The sequence below is a fragment of the Oryx dammah genome, unplaced genomic scaffold (genome assembly GCF_014754425.2).
Source record: "Oryx dammah isolate SB20612 unplaced genomic scaffold, SCBI_Odam_1.1 HiC_scaffold_23, whole genome shotgun sequence".
NCBI classification, from domain to species: Eukaryota; Metazoa; Chordata; class Mammalia; order Artiodactyla; family Bovidae; genus Oryx; species Oryx dammah.
Window position 1 is genome coordinate 90,829,798 of NW_024070207.1, and position 16,503 is coordinate 90,846,300.

A 16,503-nucleotide genomic window follows, 5' to 3' on the forward strand; every position below is an offset into this window, starting at 1 on the left:
AGCAATTCCCACGGGATTCTGCATATTCTAGTAATAAAGAGTCTACATGCTTGTTGACAGAGATACTCTGGGAACTTGTTTTCCATTCCCATCTCCTTTCCCTGGTACAATTTCTTTTGGTTCCTTTTCAGATTCGGGCATTTCCCCCTTTGGTGCTGAATGCCATCTGGGCTTCCAACAATTCAGCATTAGTGGGAAAAGTAGACTTCCAGGCAAGAGTGGGTCAGGCTGTCACAGTTTTAGTATTGATAACGGAAGCATTTGCTTTGGAAAGCAGGAAAGCCGAATTCTTTCTGGGACATCCTCTGGCTTTTTTTTTTTTAAGTCTTGTGACTGGGTCTAAGGTTGCCCTTGCTGCTAAATATTACCAATTTCAAATTCCAGGCACCAAGCATGTGGATATGTTTAGCCAGGTTCATTCACAGCCAGCTAACTGATGTTAAAATCACTAACAAGCAGATTTTCCTATGTGATGCTGGAACTCCTGATAGCAGTCATTATTATTCAGAAGTGACTTTGGGAAAGTAAAAGTGGCATAAAGAATCTGTCACCTTGAAGCTCTCTCAGATAAATTATGGTAACGTATGGTAAGAGAGCAGACTTTTAAAGACCTGCACAAATATGGATCCTGCACTGACTTTGAAAAAGGCATATATGTACTACTGGCATGGAAAATGCTCTATACTCATGCATGTAAATTAGACAACCAAGTACAAATATCTTTGTGGGTGTGCTATAGCTTTAGCCATGTCGTGGGCGTCATTCTCTCATATCCACTTGTCCATGGGACGCTTGCTGCCAAAAATGGAGGCCTGGCTCATCTTCTTAATATTTGGTTCAAATAGATTTTGGTCCTTGAGGCTCAAAATTGGAGTTATTCCCATGTTTTGAAATAAAAAGAGATTATCTTCAAAATCTTGACGGTGTGAGGATTGTTTTTTCCTACTCAACTACTAGGATGCATCCCCTATGGTGTGTGAGGGGGATCCAGAAATAGAGGGAGATAAGGTTTCAGAAGATACTGGGTGGGGACATTTGTTTGCAAATCAATGTACTAGGGTAGTGGGGGCTTATGAAATGTGGCTTTTAGTCTCAGAATCTAGCTCTTTGAATGGGCACAAAATCTGGTGCATCTCTTAGGCACTATTCTCAGAAGAAAATAAGTATCCATAAATGAAGTCTGAAGAACCAAAAGGAGAACAAATAGTTCACAGACAATGGTTTCTGTGCTATTCTGTGCCCATTGATCCAGGGCCAATGATACTTAGGAGCATTGCAAGAATACTCATGGTGCTGGCATAGTGCTGTGTCCACTTTAAGCATCTCAACACTAACCCAGGCTGGCAACTCAGCTTCCAAGGCAACTGTGACACCTTGCTGTCTTGGTTCACCAGTGATGACGGTGCATCCCACTGTTAGTACAGTTAACACATGCATTACATTTCCTGTAGTGATGATGGTTTTATACATTCTTTGGCATAATTTCACACATTTTTAAGAAAGCCAGCAGGGTTAAATTTATATTTGTGGCTTTGGAACAGAATGAGACTAATACTATTAAACCTTGATCTTGATCTTAACCTTCATGGTGACAGAGTCAGCCAGTCCACTAAATTGGAGGTTCTCCTCATTCTGAAGGCAAATGTGAAGTGGTGATTTGGACCATTATAGAAGAGAAAATTTGTCATAGAAAAGAATTAAATTTAACACCCAAAGTTAAATTGTTATCATTCATAACTGATAACAAAAGTATTAACTACTGGTCACATTTATTGCTATTCTTTCATGTCACTAATCAAAAAGTGAAAATAGTGTTTCTAGTCTTAAAATATCTCTTCCTGGCTTGGAAAACAATTTGATGTGAGAGTCATATGCCCTAAACTAAATCTTTATTTCCTTGCTACCAACGTGGGACTGGATGGGGGCAGTTTTATGACTCATATTTTCCAAATTCTCTGAAAGCCATAGAAAGTGTTTCCTTCCAATTCTATTACGTGGTCTATTGTCAAAGTTTCCCTCATGGAAAAAAGTAGAATATGCTTGGAACGTTAGAGAACAGTGGCATTGGGAGGCCGATTAAAAAGCTTCCATCCTCCTCTCTCTGAGCAATGGAGACCTGCAGAAACCCTGGAATTTGCCCAAAGTCATACACTTAGTCTTGGATTTCAGACTAGAACCCAGACTTCCTGTTCTCCACAACCATGAGTTCTTCCCTTCCCATTGCCCCTGAAAGGAATCCTGCTTTTCTCAGGATCTTGGATGTTGACTATGGTGAATGGGCTGGAAAAGAGCATAGCAAGACAGAGTAAAATTTAATGGGGCATATCAAGGCTGAGAAAGAGGAAAAAGAGTTATAGTTTTCCAAAAGACCTAAAAATAGCCCTGGAAATGAAGAGAATTTAGACATTATTGGATAGTGAGTTACTATGGAATTTGCACTATATCTTTAAAAAATTAAACGTATTTAGCCATATGTTAAAGTCTATCCCTAAGGATTGAGAGATAACTAAATGAAAACATTGATCACTTAAAAACACTGCATTCTTGAAATGCCGAAGGAATGTCTTCTCCATTTGCTCTGAATGAATAAAGGGAAATTATGTTATAATTTTAGCAACTTACATCTTTAAAATGTGTGTGATAATCCACAATGGTGAAGGGCAAGCCTCTTATAAGCTGATCTTCAGTTCAGTTCAGTCACTCAGTTGTGTCCTACTTTTTGCAACCTCATGGACTGCAGCACAGCAGGCTTCCCTGTCCATCACCAACTCCTGGAGCTTACTCAAACTCATGTCTATTGAGTAAGTGATGCCATCCAACCATCTCATCCTCTGTCATCCCCTTCTCCTCCTGCCTGCAATGTTTCCCAGCATCGGGGTCTTTTCCAGTGAGTCAGTTCTTCACATCAGGTGGCCAAATTATTGGAGTTTCAGCTTCAGCATCAGCCCTTCCAATGAATATTCAGGGCTGATTTCCTTTAGGATAAGGATAAGGATTTCCTTTAGGATAGGATAAGGATTCCCTTTATGGTAAGTTGATCTTATCCTCATAATTTATAAGCATTTAATAATAATGGAGAGGTTTATGGACTGAACTGATTTTCTCGAGTTCTCAATTTCCCAGACCAGTCACTTTAGTTTTCTTCATGGAACCACCTGAACTTTCCTCAGAAACAGAATGAAGAACAATTCAACTGGTTTGGGTCTTGAGGAAATAACAATTGGTTTTCTTCTAAACTCAAGTGTTTGCTAATCCACTCAACCCATGATTTTGTATTAGGTAGAATGTGGTGCCTACATGTTATGACTGGGGAACTGTTTGGGTAAGTTGATTTCTTTCTTGTGACCTTGGAGAAGTTAAGATACAGATTTACTTTTGGTTACTTTTTCAGGCCCCATTGAAACATACATACTTGAATAAGACAGCTACACAAGATGAAACACCAAATGCATGGGTAGTTGGGAAGGCTTAGATCAGAAATGGAAGCCATACCCTACTGATGCTGATTCATGACCCCAGGACACAGCCATATCTGGGTAGACAGACAAGCCCATTCTCTTCAGGAACTAGAATAATGGAAAGGCTTGGATTTGGGCAGAAAGGTTCTACTCAAGCTCTGCCATAGGTATATTGTTACATCCCAGAAAGACTGCCCATTGAAACACCTTAATAACATCTGTTTTAATGTATCAACAAGTACCCAGCCACCACTTGCTGAAGGACAATAGTTCATGTGAAAATGACATCATATACCAACAAATAAAAGTTTTCCCTGAACTCTTCACTATATTTATAAAATATTTTGGTAGATTCTACCAGAAATCTATGAAAACATGGGTAAATTCTTTAACTTAAATATGAAAGTAATTCCAAATTTCTCATTGATTAAAGACATGTTAATGCCATCTTCTCACATGGTAGACAGAACATTTAAAATTTGGTGACCAGGATGGACATGGACATGCATGCACCAAGGAAGGATTTGCTGCCTCAGCTGTCAGTCTTCTCCAAGACTGCCTCAGCTGCAGAGTCACTTTGCCCAAGGGTATGCTTTTCCAGGGGTGGCTTTCACATCCAGTGACTAATGTAGGTGGAGTCATAAGAGCCTGGCTATATTACTCTGATGAAAGACAACTCTAGCCAGAGCTGTCCAACTGGGTTGGCTGAGGCATGTCAACTCTACTTCTCTTTCTGGCCAGGCGTGCTTCTCTCTTTGTGTTTGTGATGATCCCTAATAAATACCTTGCATCACAAGCTCCATTTCAGCCTCTGAGTCTTGGGAACCAAACCTGCAACAATAACTTCTACACATTTTATTGGCCTGGAAAAGGAAGCAAGTGCATCTAAGCCATCTTGTCTTCTGAAGTGGCCCATAATATTTAGGGTTCAAATCAATATTTCTGCTTCCTCTAAATGCACAGCTTCAACATATGTACCGATATCTAAGTGCTGGAGATACTGAGGTGAAAAAGCCATAGCCTTGAGTTTCATATGTGTACAGCCTAGAGAGGGTGAGAGATGACTATAATAAGTTCACTGGTGACACATAGAGATAATCCACAAGCAGATGCTCATGTGTGCTTGGTTTTAAGGAGGCCGTTTTTAAACCAAGGGGCTATGACTTTTAATAATAACATTATAATGGTACAGCACTTGCACAGATGGTATCTCATCCTTATGAGGTAAATTAATTACTACAAAAATCTCCTGGATAAGAAACCAGAGGTTCTTTGGAATTCTGTAACACCTTTTTTTTTTTTTTTCCTGAAACTTGAAAACAGAAGACAATGACCACCAAACCATCTTGTGTTGGCATCTCTCAGTTCTCATTAGCAAACTTCCATCCCAGAATGTAAAGAGCTTGTTGACACAAAGCATGAGGGGTTTGATTCAATAGAACTTTAGAGAATATGCTATTTGAATATAAGCTTCTGCAGAAAATAAATATATTTCAAATTATATATGAAACCAAAGCTGAGCTTGTGAGTTTAAAATCCTGTCATATTTGGCTGTAATCTTTTGAATAGCTTCAATATTTTCCTGTTATGTAGACATGTTAAACTGAATGTTTTATTTTAAAATTGTTGAGAGTTAGACATGGCTCCCTTAGTGCAGTTTGACTTGTGTGGCCTGTCATTGTCATCATCATTGTTGCTGTCATCATTTTTAAACTTGATTAACAGAGCATAATGAAGCAGACACTGAGCTTAGCACTTTCTCTGCTTTATCTCATTTAATCCTTCCAACAGACTGTGAGGTTGATATTACCCTCACTTTACAGATAGTACGAGTAAGTTCTTATGGTTTCTAATCATTCAGACTTTCTTAGGTATCTGAGAATTCTTTATTATCTTAAAAACAATCACTAAAGTTAATATTGCCATCATCATCACAAAGTGTATTAAGTAACTGTCCACGCATATGTGCAGTGGAAAAAAATTTAAAGAGGTAAAGATCTTTCCTGGTAAGAGCTGATATTCTAAACCCTGGGTTTGGTTTTAAATAACTAAATTCTTAACAATGTGTCCTCTTCAATTTTGGTCAACACCAGCAGTGTTTTTCCCATAATCCTAGCGTCCAATTATTTCCTCTTCGCATTGGGACAGTCTCCTTCACATGCCCTTATTAAATTCCACAACTTCATTTGTGATTCATGACTTTTTAGGTAATTGTCATTGGAAGAAGTTCTCAGAAACCATAATATTAACAGACTAATTGGTCTGATAAAGGTACATGCAGGGCACATCATCCCACTGTCTCACTCTACAGAACAGGGTTCCTCAACTCCCCATCCTTCCCCCCCACACCCCTCCCTCTGGCCACATAGCAGGAGGTGAGCCATGGGCCAGGGAGTGAAGCTTCGTTTGTATTTATAGCTGCTCCCCATGGCTGTTATTGCTTGAGCTCCATCTCCTGTCAGATCAGCGCCAGCATTAGATTCTCATAGGAGCTCAAACCCTACAGTGAACTGTGCATGCAAGGGATCTAGGTTGCATGCTCCTTATGAGAATCTTTCAGAAACCACCCTCCTACCACTCCCCCCAACCGCCTGGTCCACGGAAAAATTGTCTTCCATGAAATCAGTCCCTGGTGCCAAAAGGTTGGGGACCACTGTTATTTATAGAGGTTTCTGATCTTGTGTCTCCTGACTTTTCAACCAAGGCTCATGCCATTGGCCAATGCTAAATCCTTGATTCTTCTTGCATGGCAGGTTTCCATGATCCATGCAAATGAATTCTTCATTATTGTTGAAACCAATATTCTAAGACTTTCTTTAGCCGTTTGGCCACTTTTACTCACTAACTCAGAGTGCTCGTTGTATGTTAAGGTCATGAACTCTGAGGCAAGACTGCCTTACATCCCTGTTCTGCTGTTTACTAGCTATGTGACTTCTGGGCAAGCTTTCCCGTCTTTCTGTGCCTTGGATTTCATATCTGTAAGGTAAGATGAGTCTATGAATAGAATTCATGGTTCTATTACGACAATTACGTTATACGACAATTACGTTATACGACAAGTACGTTATACGACAATTACGTTAATACATGATGTGTAGAAACCCAGAACAATGCCTGGCACTCAGCAGCACTCATGAGTATTAGCAACCATTTGCATTATTTATTCAGAGTTAGAACAAGTTGCAGCTTCTCAAATAGAACTTTGCCTAAGCTGAATGGTATTCTTATCCATATGTTTCCCCAGAAAAATTTATGCATTTCGAAGATTTTCTGTTATATTACTATACAATAAAAAGTTTTCATTTTAAGATTATAATACTAAATTGGTAGAAATATATCAAAGTTGATTTCTATTTTATAGCTTAATTTTTAGTTTGCGTATTCTGCTTTAAAATTACATTCACTCAAGTGGCAGAAGACACTTATTAGATCATTTTATTTGCCCTCCTCCTTGCATGAATCGGGCTTAGATGAAAACAATGTGTAAGCTTTTTAATATTTTTCTGGGAAATTAATTTATTCTGAAGTAATGTACAGCCTTTTCTTCCTCCCATCATTCAGTTATTCTCAAAAGCCCTGTCCTCTCTCTCTGCTTCACACCCCACCCTTTAATAACAGCTTACAGCTGTGAGTTAATGAGCCTATTTTGAGGTATGTCTTGAGTAGTGGCCTGCTGGAAGAACTTTATGAAGGCAACATTTTTGGTTACGTTTAAATTTAAAGACACCAGAGAGTCAGGGACTATATGTTCCACCACAAGGAAGGGAGGATTATAGTAAATAGTACAAATTAATGCATTTAAATAATTTATGCCTTACATTAATTTCTACTTTACCAGAATAGTACAACTATGGATTAGTATAATTTATATAATCTGCCCCAAACAGTGCAATTATTGATTAGCACAGCTTAATATACCTAAGTCAATTATTTCGTACATTAAATTCTATTTTGCCAAAACAGTAGTCATGTACCCTTAGCCAGAAGCCTTTGTTGCAAATCTTGGATTTGAACAAAGCATAGAATATCTGATTCAAATTGGAAGATTATAATTCTACATGATTGAAGCTGCAATGTGAGCCACATAAATCATTTTTAACCCTATAGTAGCAACACTAAAATTTTTTTAAACAGGTAAAATTAATTTTAACAACATATTTTACTCAATCCAATCTATCCCAAATATTGTTTCAACATGTAATCAATAAGAAAAGTTATCACTAAGATCGTTCACATTCTTTTTGACGTATCAAGTCTTTGAAATCTGGTGCTTATTTTACATTCACAGTGCATGTCAATTCCAACCATATATTATTTTTGAAATATATGTACTGAAATATTTGTGTAAAAAGGGAGCAAACATAGTGGACAAGTCTAAGAATAAGAGCAAAGAGGTTGAGGGAACAAAAAAAGAGGTTGAACTGGTTTAGTAACAGTTTAAAAGCAACAGTAACACAAGCAACAGTTACTTGGACATTTTGGAGACTTTACTGTCCACATGGCCTTGCTCAATAATATCTAGGAGTCAGGAAATCCAAATGCCCTCCTGGCTCCACCACCAACCGGCTGTGTGATCCAGAGAGCATCACTTATGCTTTCTACTACTCAGTTTTGTAGACCAGATTATGAAGATCTCTTTCCATATCATGAATATTCTACACGCACACACACCCCCCACACACAGCCCTGCTCTAACACTTAACTATTCTTAAGGTAAAGTTTCTGCTGTACTTTCACCACAAAGAAACCTTGTACTTTTACTTATTGAGTTTCTCATGTTTCCTTTTCTTCTTTTCAAGAGCTGTACATGGGTGATATTTTATATAAGTGATTAAAAATAGAAATAAGCTCATTGATTTGACCAATCTTAGAACAGAATGAATTGCTGATAATGCATCATTCATTTTGAGAACTTTTCTTTTAAAGGTTAAATATGTTATCAATATCTTTCACAAAAATGTATTATATTTTCATGATCTTTTCCTCATAGCTCACTCTTCCTCTCTTCCCTTCTAACAAAGGCAGCAAGCAGCAGATGGGTGGGAAGGGAGTGGGGTCGTTCAGTGGTGGGTGGGTGGGTCGGTCATCCCTTTGCTTTTGCGTATTGAGTCCCTGGCTCTATGCCAGGGGTACTTGAACAAAAACAAGAGCAGAGCTATACAGGCTTTTAGGCAGAGTGCTCATTCATAATTAAGTTGCTTAGTTGCAGGGCCATCAAAGGAAGACTTCAAATACCCTGACAGCAAAGCTACCTGTGCTAAAAGCAGAAGCAAGATGGTGCAGGGGAAAGGTCCAACCGATGGCAGACACTCAAGAAGCACAGAGCTAAGAGGCCATTTTGAAAGACAAAAGCAAGAACCCGGGCTGTGTGTCAGAGGAACCTGGCAAGCATTGTTAGATCTGAGACTCAAAATCTATTGCTGGGGCTTGTGCTAATGCACAAGAATCTCAAACCTTTCTTTGTTCACTGTGTTGCCTTAAACGGGAGAGTCTGCTTTTAAAATAATAAGCTTGTGACATCATTCATGGGATATTTATGCTGCATCCAGTATTGGGCTGGACTAGATGAGTACAGTGTCTAATTTAATCCTCTCAACAACTTGGTTGTTAGGTGCATTTTACAGACATGGAAACCAAAGCTTAGAGCACTTGAGTGATTTGTCCTGAGTCTCACGACCAGTAAGGGGCAGAGGCAAACTAACCACAGGTCTCTGTCTGCACGAGCGTGTGCTCAGTTGCTTCAGTCCTGACTGTAGCCCACCGGGCTTCTCTGTCCACGGGATTCTCCAGGCAAGAATACTGGAGCTGGTTGCCATGCCCTCCTCCAGGGGACCTTCCTGACTTAAGGATGGAATCTACGTCTCTTTCGACTCCTGCATTGTCAGGCAGGTTCTTTACCACTAACGCCACCTGGGAAGCCCTAGATCTCTATCTACTAAGCTTAAAATTCTTTTTCTTTTTGCTGCATCCACTCTCTGTCCCCACACCTGCCAAAGTTTGACCCTCAGAAGTCACATTTCCATTGGATGACTGTATCAGAGGGTCAATCTATTGTAAAATCCTCTTATCACCTAAGTCTAAAAACCAGCTCCTATTTCTAATAGGTCCTTAGTAACTTCTAGGGAATCTGGGGACTCTAGCTTACTACTGGGGCCCTGGAAACTTTCCAAAGAAACTTTAAGTCAGTCTTTCCTTGCCTTTGAACCCAAAGGATTTGGGTACAACTCAGCTGGGTTTAACATAACAGAAAGTTTCTGGGATCATTTTCTCTTGAGCCCCAAAATGATATAAAATAGAGGTATGGGACCAGGTTACATCATCGTCTCAAAACGCAGGGCCACACTGATGGTGGAAAAGGAGAGGTCCCTAAAGATAATCTAGTGGAGCAACCTTGCTTTATGCCTAACAGGATCAGAGAGGTTAAAGCCACAGACCCAGCAAACAGCAAAGCAGACCTGGAGCCCCATCTCTCCTACCAGGCTAATGGCTATTTCATAACCGCCCGGGCCCCCGCCCCTCAACCGCCTCCCTCCCACCAATGGCCAAGTTCAGACTCGACCCACTGGCAGTTTGAGCTAAGGAATAACAGGTCCCTATAATACAGCAAGCCAGTACAGCTTTTGATGTACTCGACCTACTTTTGGGAAGGGGAGAGATGGATACATTAGGAGTTTGGGATTAGTAGGTACACACTGCTATATATAAAATAGATAAACAACAAAGACCTACTGTTTAGCATGGAGAACTCTACTCAATATCTTATAATAACCTATAAGGGAAGAGAATGTAAAAAAAAATTAATGTATGTGTTTATACATATAGGTAAAACTGAACCACTTTGTTGTACACCTGAAACACAACATTGTAAATCAATATTTCTATAAAAATATTTTAAAAGGCCTATTCTTTCAAACAGGCAAGCACTACAGATAACATGTATCTCTCCGGAAATATAACCATCTCAGACACATAGCATGTGATAGTGGCCCACTGCTTCATTCTCGGTAGGCAAAAATTTTTAGTGTCAATACTCCAAAGCATTCAGTTCAGTTCAGTCACTCAGTCGTGTCCAATTCTTTGCAACCCCATGAATCACAGCATGCCAGGCCTCCCTGTCCATCACCAACTCCCAGAGTTCACTCAAACTCATGTCCACTGAGTCGGTGATACCATCTAGGCATCTCATCCTCTGTCGTCCCCTTCTCCTCCTGCCCCCAATCCCTCCCAGCATCAGGGTCTTTTCCAATGAGTCATCTCTTCACATCAGGTGGCCAAAGTATTGGAGTTTCAGCTTCAGCATCAGTCCTTCCAATGAACACCCAGAACTGATCTCCTTTAGGATGGACTGGTTGGATCTCCTTGCAGTCCAAGGGATTCTCAAGAGTCTTCTCCAACACCATAGTTCAAAAGCATCAATTCTTTGGCACTCAGCTTTCTTTACAGTCCAACTCTCACATCCATACATGACCACTGGAAAAACCCATAGCCTTGACTAGACGGACCTTTGTTGGCAAAGTAATATCTCTGCTTTTCAATATGCTATCTAGGTTGGTCATAACTTTCCTTCCAAGGAGGAGTAAGCGTCTTTTAATTTCATGGCTGCAATCACCATCTGCAGTGATTTTGGAGCCCAAAAAAATACACAGTAAACACTATTTCAGGCAACATATCTTACACTGGCAAGACATTTGGAATGTAGCCTTTAGATGGTGCTAATGTTCTACTTTTAACACAGAGTCTGCAAGAACTCTGTGCTCAGCATCAAGGAGGTAGAAAGGACCTTGAGAAGCTAGCTATATTTCAAACCTCCTGTTCCAAGCCCTGGGAACACACCGGCAAACAGGTTTGGAGCTATCTTGGTAAAAATACATTTCAGAGGCGTTCTTGCTATAGCTAGGTTTTGGTCATGCTGAATGTACCTTACCGGGTGGCTCAGATGGTAAAGAATCACCTACAATGCAGGAGACCCAGGTTCACATTAGTGGGTCAGGAAGCTCCCCCAGAGAAGGGAATGGCTAGCCACTCGTGTTCTTGGGGCTTCCCTCGTGGCTCAGACAGCAAAGAATCTGCCTATAATGCAGGAGACCTGAGCTTGATCCCTGGATTGGGAAAATTCCCTGGAGAAGGAAATAGCTACTCACTCCAGTATTCCTGCCTGGGGAAATTCCATAGACAGAGGAGCCTGGTGGGCTACAGTCCATGTGGTCACAGAGTCAGACACGACTGATAGACTAACAATTTCGCTTTTGCTTTTCACTCTTGGTAGATCTCATGCAATTCATGCCATCAGTCAATACTTTAAATATGAATATACATCCTCAGAATTCAGATCCCTCTGTGCCTTTGTGCACTGAGTAGAACTTGTGGCTATCTTGGTTCCTAATGTCTGATTGTGTCACCAAATTTGTGTAATGGGGCCATTCATTTTGTGAGACAGTTTTCTTTGGGAAAGCCTCATTCATTCACTTATGAAAGAATTGGTGAAATCTACCATCATTCATTTTTTTTCCTGCCTCTGAAAAGACTGGTGGGGTGGGGGAAACGCATCACACCATAGCAACCTTTCTATGGCGGGCTTTTATGTCTTATTTCTCTTTTTCACACACTGTGAGTTCCTGAGACTCCATTCGTCTCACAGTCCTGCCAAAAGAGACAATGCTTTGCTGTCTAGTTTTTCTTTGCCAACGCAGTAAGTGACAGGCTGTGTCACAGTCTCATTGAGAAGCCTTTGACATTGTTGAGATTTTTCTGCGCGGAAGAAAATTACTCCTTGTGCATTTCCATGGACAGCTCTGCATATGTAGGAGCTAACAGAGGTTCCCAAAGTAAGACATCACACTTAATATATACACTTGTGAGTGTGTTTGTGTGTGTGTACATGTGTTTATATCTGCCCTGAGTGGAAGAGAAAGAACAACTACAGAGCAAAGAAGGGTAGAGATTAGGAAAGAGGTGAAGTTCCCAGCCAGATTATCTGCTGAGAAAAAGCTGGGAGAGTCATGATACCATCATTCTGATGTCTGAAATGTATTATAGTGGAAAAACATGTTTGTCCAGAAAGATCACAGAAGGGACAGAATTAGATCCAAAAAGATGGAAATCTTTGGGAGACAGGATTCAACTCAGTTTCAGCAAGAACTTTTTGTTGTTGTTGTTGTTGTTCTTAAAATTAAAACAACAACTCTAGGATCCAGGTGAGCACTGGCCCGTGGGTGGTTTGGAAAGGCCACTGCTTCTGCCTTCCTGCTTCCACCTTGGAGTATATAAATTGGTCAACTACTTGTAAAAGAATGAAACTAGAACACTTTCTAACACCATATACAAAAATAAACTCAAAATAGATTAAAGATCTAAATGTAAGACCAGAAACTATAAAACTCCTAGAGGAGAACATAGGCAAAACACTCTCCGACATAAGTCACAACAGGATCCTCTATGACCCATCTCCCAGAATATTGGAAATAAAAGCAAAAATAAACAAATGGGACCTAATTAAAAGCTTCTGCACAACAAAGGAAACTATAAGCAAGGTGAAAAGACAGCCTTCAGAATGGGAGAAAATAAAAAAAAAAAGAATGGGAGAAAATAATAACAAATGAAGCAACTGACAAAGAACAAATCTCAAAAATATACAAGCAACTCCTACAGATCAATTCCAGAAAAATAAAGGACCCAATCAAAAAATGGGCCAAAGAACTAAATAGACATTTCTCCAAAGAAGACATATATGGCTAACAAACACATGAAAAGATGCTCAACATCACTCATTATCAGAGAAATGCAAATCAAACCCACAATGAGGTACCATTTCACGCCAGTCAGAATGGCTGCGATCCAAAAGTCTACAAGCAGTAAATGTAGGGAGAGGGTGTGGAGAAAAGGGAACCCTGTTACACTGTTGGTGGGAATGCAAACTAGTACAGCCACTATGGAGAACAGTGTGGAGATTCCTTAAAAAACTAGAAATAGAACTGCCTTATGACCCAGCAATCCCTCTGCTGGGCATACACACCAAGGAAACCAGAAGTGAAAGAGACATGTGTACCCCAATGTTCATCGCAGCACTGTTTATAATAGCCAGGACATGGAGGCAACCTAGATGTCCATCAGCAGATGAATGGATAAGAAAGCTGTGGTACATATACACAATGGAGTATTACTCAGCCATTAAAAAGAATACATTTGAATCAGTTCTAATGAGGTGGATAAAACTGGAGCCTATTATACAGAGTGAAGTAAGCCAGAAAGAAAAACACCAATACAGTATACTAACGCATATATATGGAATCTAGAAAGATGGTAATGATAACCCTGTATGCGAGACAGCAAAAGAGACACAGATGTATAGAACGGTCTTTTGGTCTCTGTGAGAGAGGGAGAGGGTGGGATGATTTGGGAGAATTACATTGAAACATGTATAATATCATATATGAAACAAATCGCCAGTCCAGTTTCGATGCATGATACTGGATGCTTGAGGCTGGTGCACTGAGACGACCCAGAGGGATGGTACGGGGAGGGAGGTGGGAGGGGGGTTCAGGATGGGGAACACGTGTATACCTGTGGCAGATTCATGTTGATGTATGGCAAAACCAATACAGTATTGTAAAGTAATTAACCTCCAATTAAAATAAATAAAATTATATTTTAAAAAAAGAAAAAACAAGAAAGTAACAGAAATTAAAAAAAAAATAAGAATTTAAGCCTTCAGTCAGAGTTTATGGTAGAGCTAAAGAAGAAGACACCAACCAAGGATCATATGAAATTATGATTGGCTAATAATCCCAGGTGGCGTTAGTGGTGAAGAATCCGCCTACCAATCCAGGAGATGCATGGGATTCAGGTTCGATTCCTGTGCTGGGAAGATCCCCTGGAGTAGGAAGTGGCAACTCACTCCAGTATTCTGGCCTGGAGAATCCAATGGACAGAACAGCTCGGCGGGTTATAGTCCATGGAGTTGCAAAGAGTTGATATAAAGGCTTAGGCTGAGTATGTTGTGGAATGGGCTTCAAAGGACCCATATAACTTCTTTTCAACAGTTATTTTGGCCCTAATGTCATTGTTTCTAGAAAGTGCTATATTGTCTTGGAAACTGGCTAAGATGATTGGGAAAAGGAGCAAAAGAAGAAATAAAAATATCAAAAAAATATTGCAAAAGCTAAATGATTGAAAAAACATTGAAGGCATGAACAGGCTCTGCAACCAGAGGAAAATCGTTTGGAAAATTATTCAGCTTTGGAAGGACCCAGTAAGGTTTCTTTTCAGATCTTATGATGGTATTTTTTAGTAAACAAAGTCTGAACATATGGAAGAATCATGTTAGTTCTCACCTGTACTGTAGCAACTTTTCGGCTTCAGTATAGAAGTCGGTTGACAGTTACTATAAATTGGCTCTTATTATGCTACAAATTCTTTGTAACTGACTTAGTCATTTGCCTTTTTGCAACTTATGTATTAATACTAAAATGAAAACATCCTGTGGAGAAAAATAGCTTTAGATCATGAACTCTATTCAAATAATGGCTTAAAATGGGGCCCTGTTCTGGACAAAGGAGATTAAGAATGCAAAAATCAGAATTGTCCTGAGGTGAAAAGTAGGCTTTGGCTTAAAAGAGATAGGATGTATTAATTGCATCTTATCATTATCACTTATTTCCTCAAATAGAATCATTTCTGGCTTCTTCAAAGCACAATAATATTATTTAATGAGTACTTCTATTTTCTGTATTTTTCTCATTTTAGCTTTTGTGATACTGGTAATTGTCAGACATTCTGCATTTTTCAAAATATAATTTTGTAAAGAATTCTCTTATTATCTTGACTGTGTAGAACACCACTTACTGGATATAATAATTTTTGTACTTGTGAACACCACCATTTTCTTAGAGATGATTTGAGTATAGTAACAATATGATTTAAAGCTTGTAGTAAAAATGCCAAACCTGTAGTACCTTGGAACCAATTTATTCTCACTTGTGCTAAGAAGAAATGTGAAGTAGTTAAAATTTTTTTCAGATAATTTGTTGATTATATGAATACCAGTATTACTTTACCTTTTTGATCAAACAGGTTCACGGTGAAAATTAAAATTTCAAATTTCCTTTAAGGAACTTTTAAAGAGTAACAGTTAAGTCAAATTTCACAAATAGTAAAGAAAGGCTTAACATTTGGAAAATTTTTGTTTGGCATAGTATTGATTGGATGAAAAAGATGTACATTGTGTCAAAATGAGACTATAATTATAAATAAAGAGTTAAAGGATAGTTCCTTCATTAAGTAGCATAACTGGAACTTTTTACTCTAACATGGCTTTTAAAAATGCATGGTTAATAATTTTAGTTGTCATCAATAGTTAAAAGCTTATTAATTCTTTCCTCACCTCTGATAATGAATTTTAAATTACAAAAAAAACTGTCCAATAGCTTTAATTTAAAAATGAAACTAAATACTAAAATAAATTTGATACATTTTTATTTTTTAAAAAATCTCTAGCTTACCAAAGAGTTGCAAGAAGAGTACAAAGAACACTCACATGTTGTTGATCTAGATTCCTCAGTTAATATTTTGCCACATTTGCTCTCTATCTCTGTCTTGTCTCTCTCTTTCTCATTCTTTCTCATATGTGTTTTCCCCTGACTCATTTGAATGTAAATGACATGTAAATATCCTTATATTCTTAAATATTTCATCATGCATTTCATAATAATGACATTCTCTTACATAACTTGGGGCTTCCCTGGTGGTTCAGACATAAAGAATCTGCTGCAATGTGGTAGACCTGGGTTTGATCCCTGGTTTGGGAAGATCTCCTGCAGAAGGGAATGGCAACACACTCCAGTATTCTTGCCTGGAAAATCCCATGGCTATAGTCCACAGGATCACAAAGAGTCAGACATGACTGAGGAACTAATACTTTCATTACTTTATATAACTTGAGTAAAATTATATACTCCATACTCAAATTTCAGCAATTATTCGAATGGTATGCTTTGTAACTCTTTTTTCCCTCTGATTCCAGGATCCACTAGGATACATTTCTGGTGAT

General features: G+C 39.0%; 1 pseudogene; it reads left to right on the plus strand.

Moving 5' to 3' along the window:
* Nucleotides 1-14,409: 14,409 nt before the first annotated feature.
* Nucleotides 14,410-14,639, plus strand: LOC120881655 (annotated as a pseudogene).
* The last annotated feature ends 1,864 nt before the right edge of the window (nucleotides 14,640-16,503 follow it).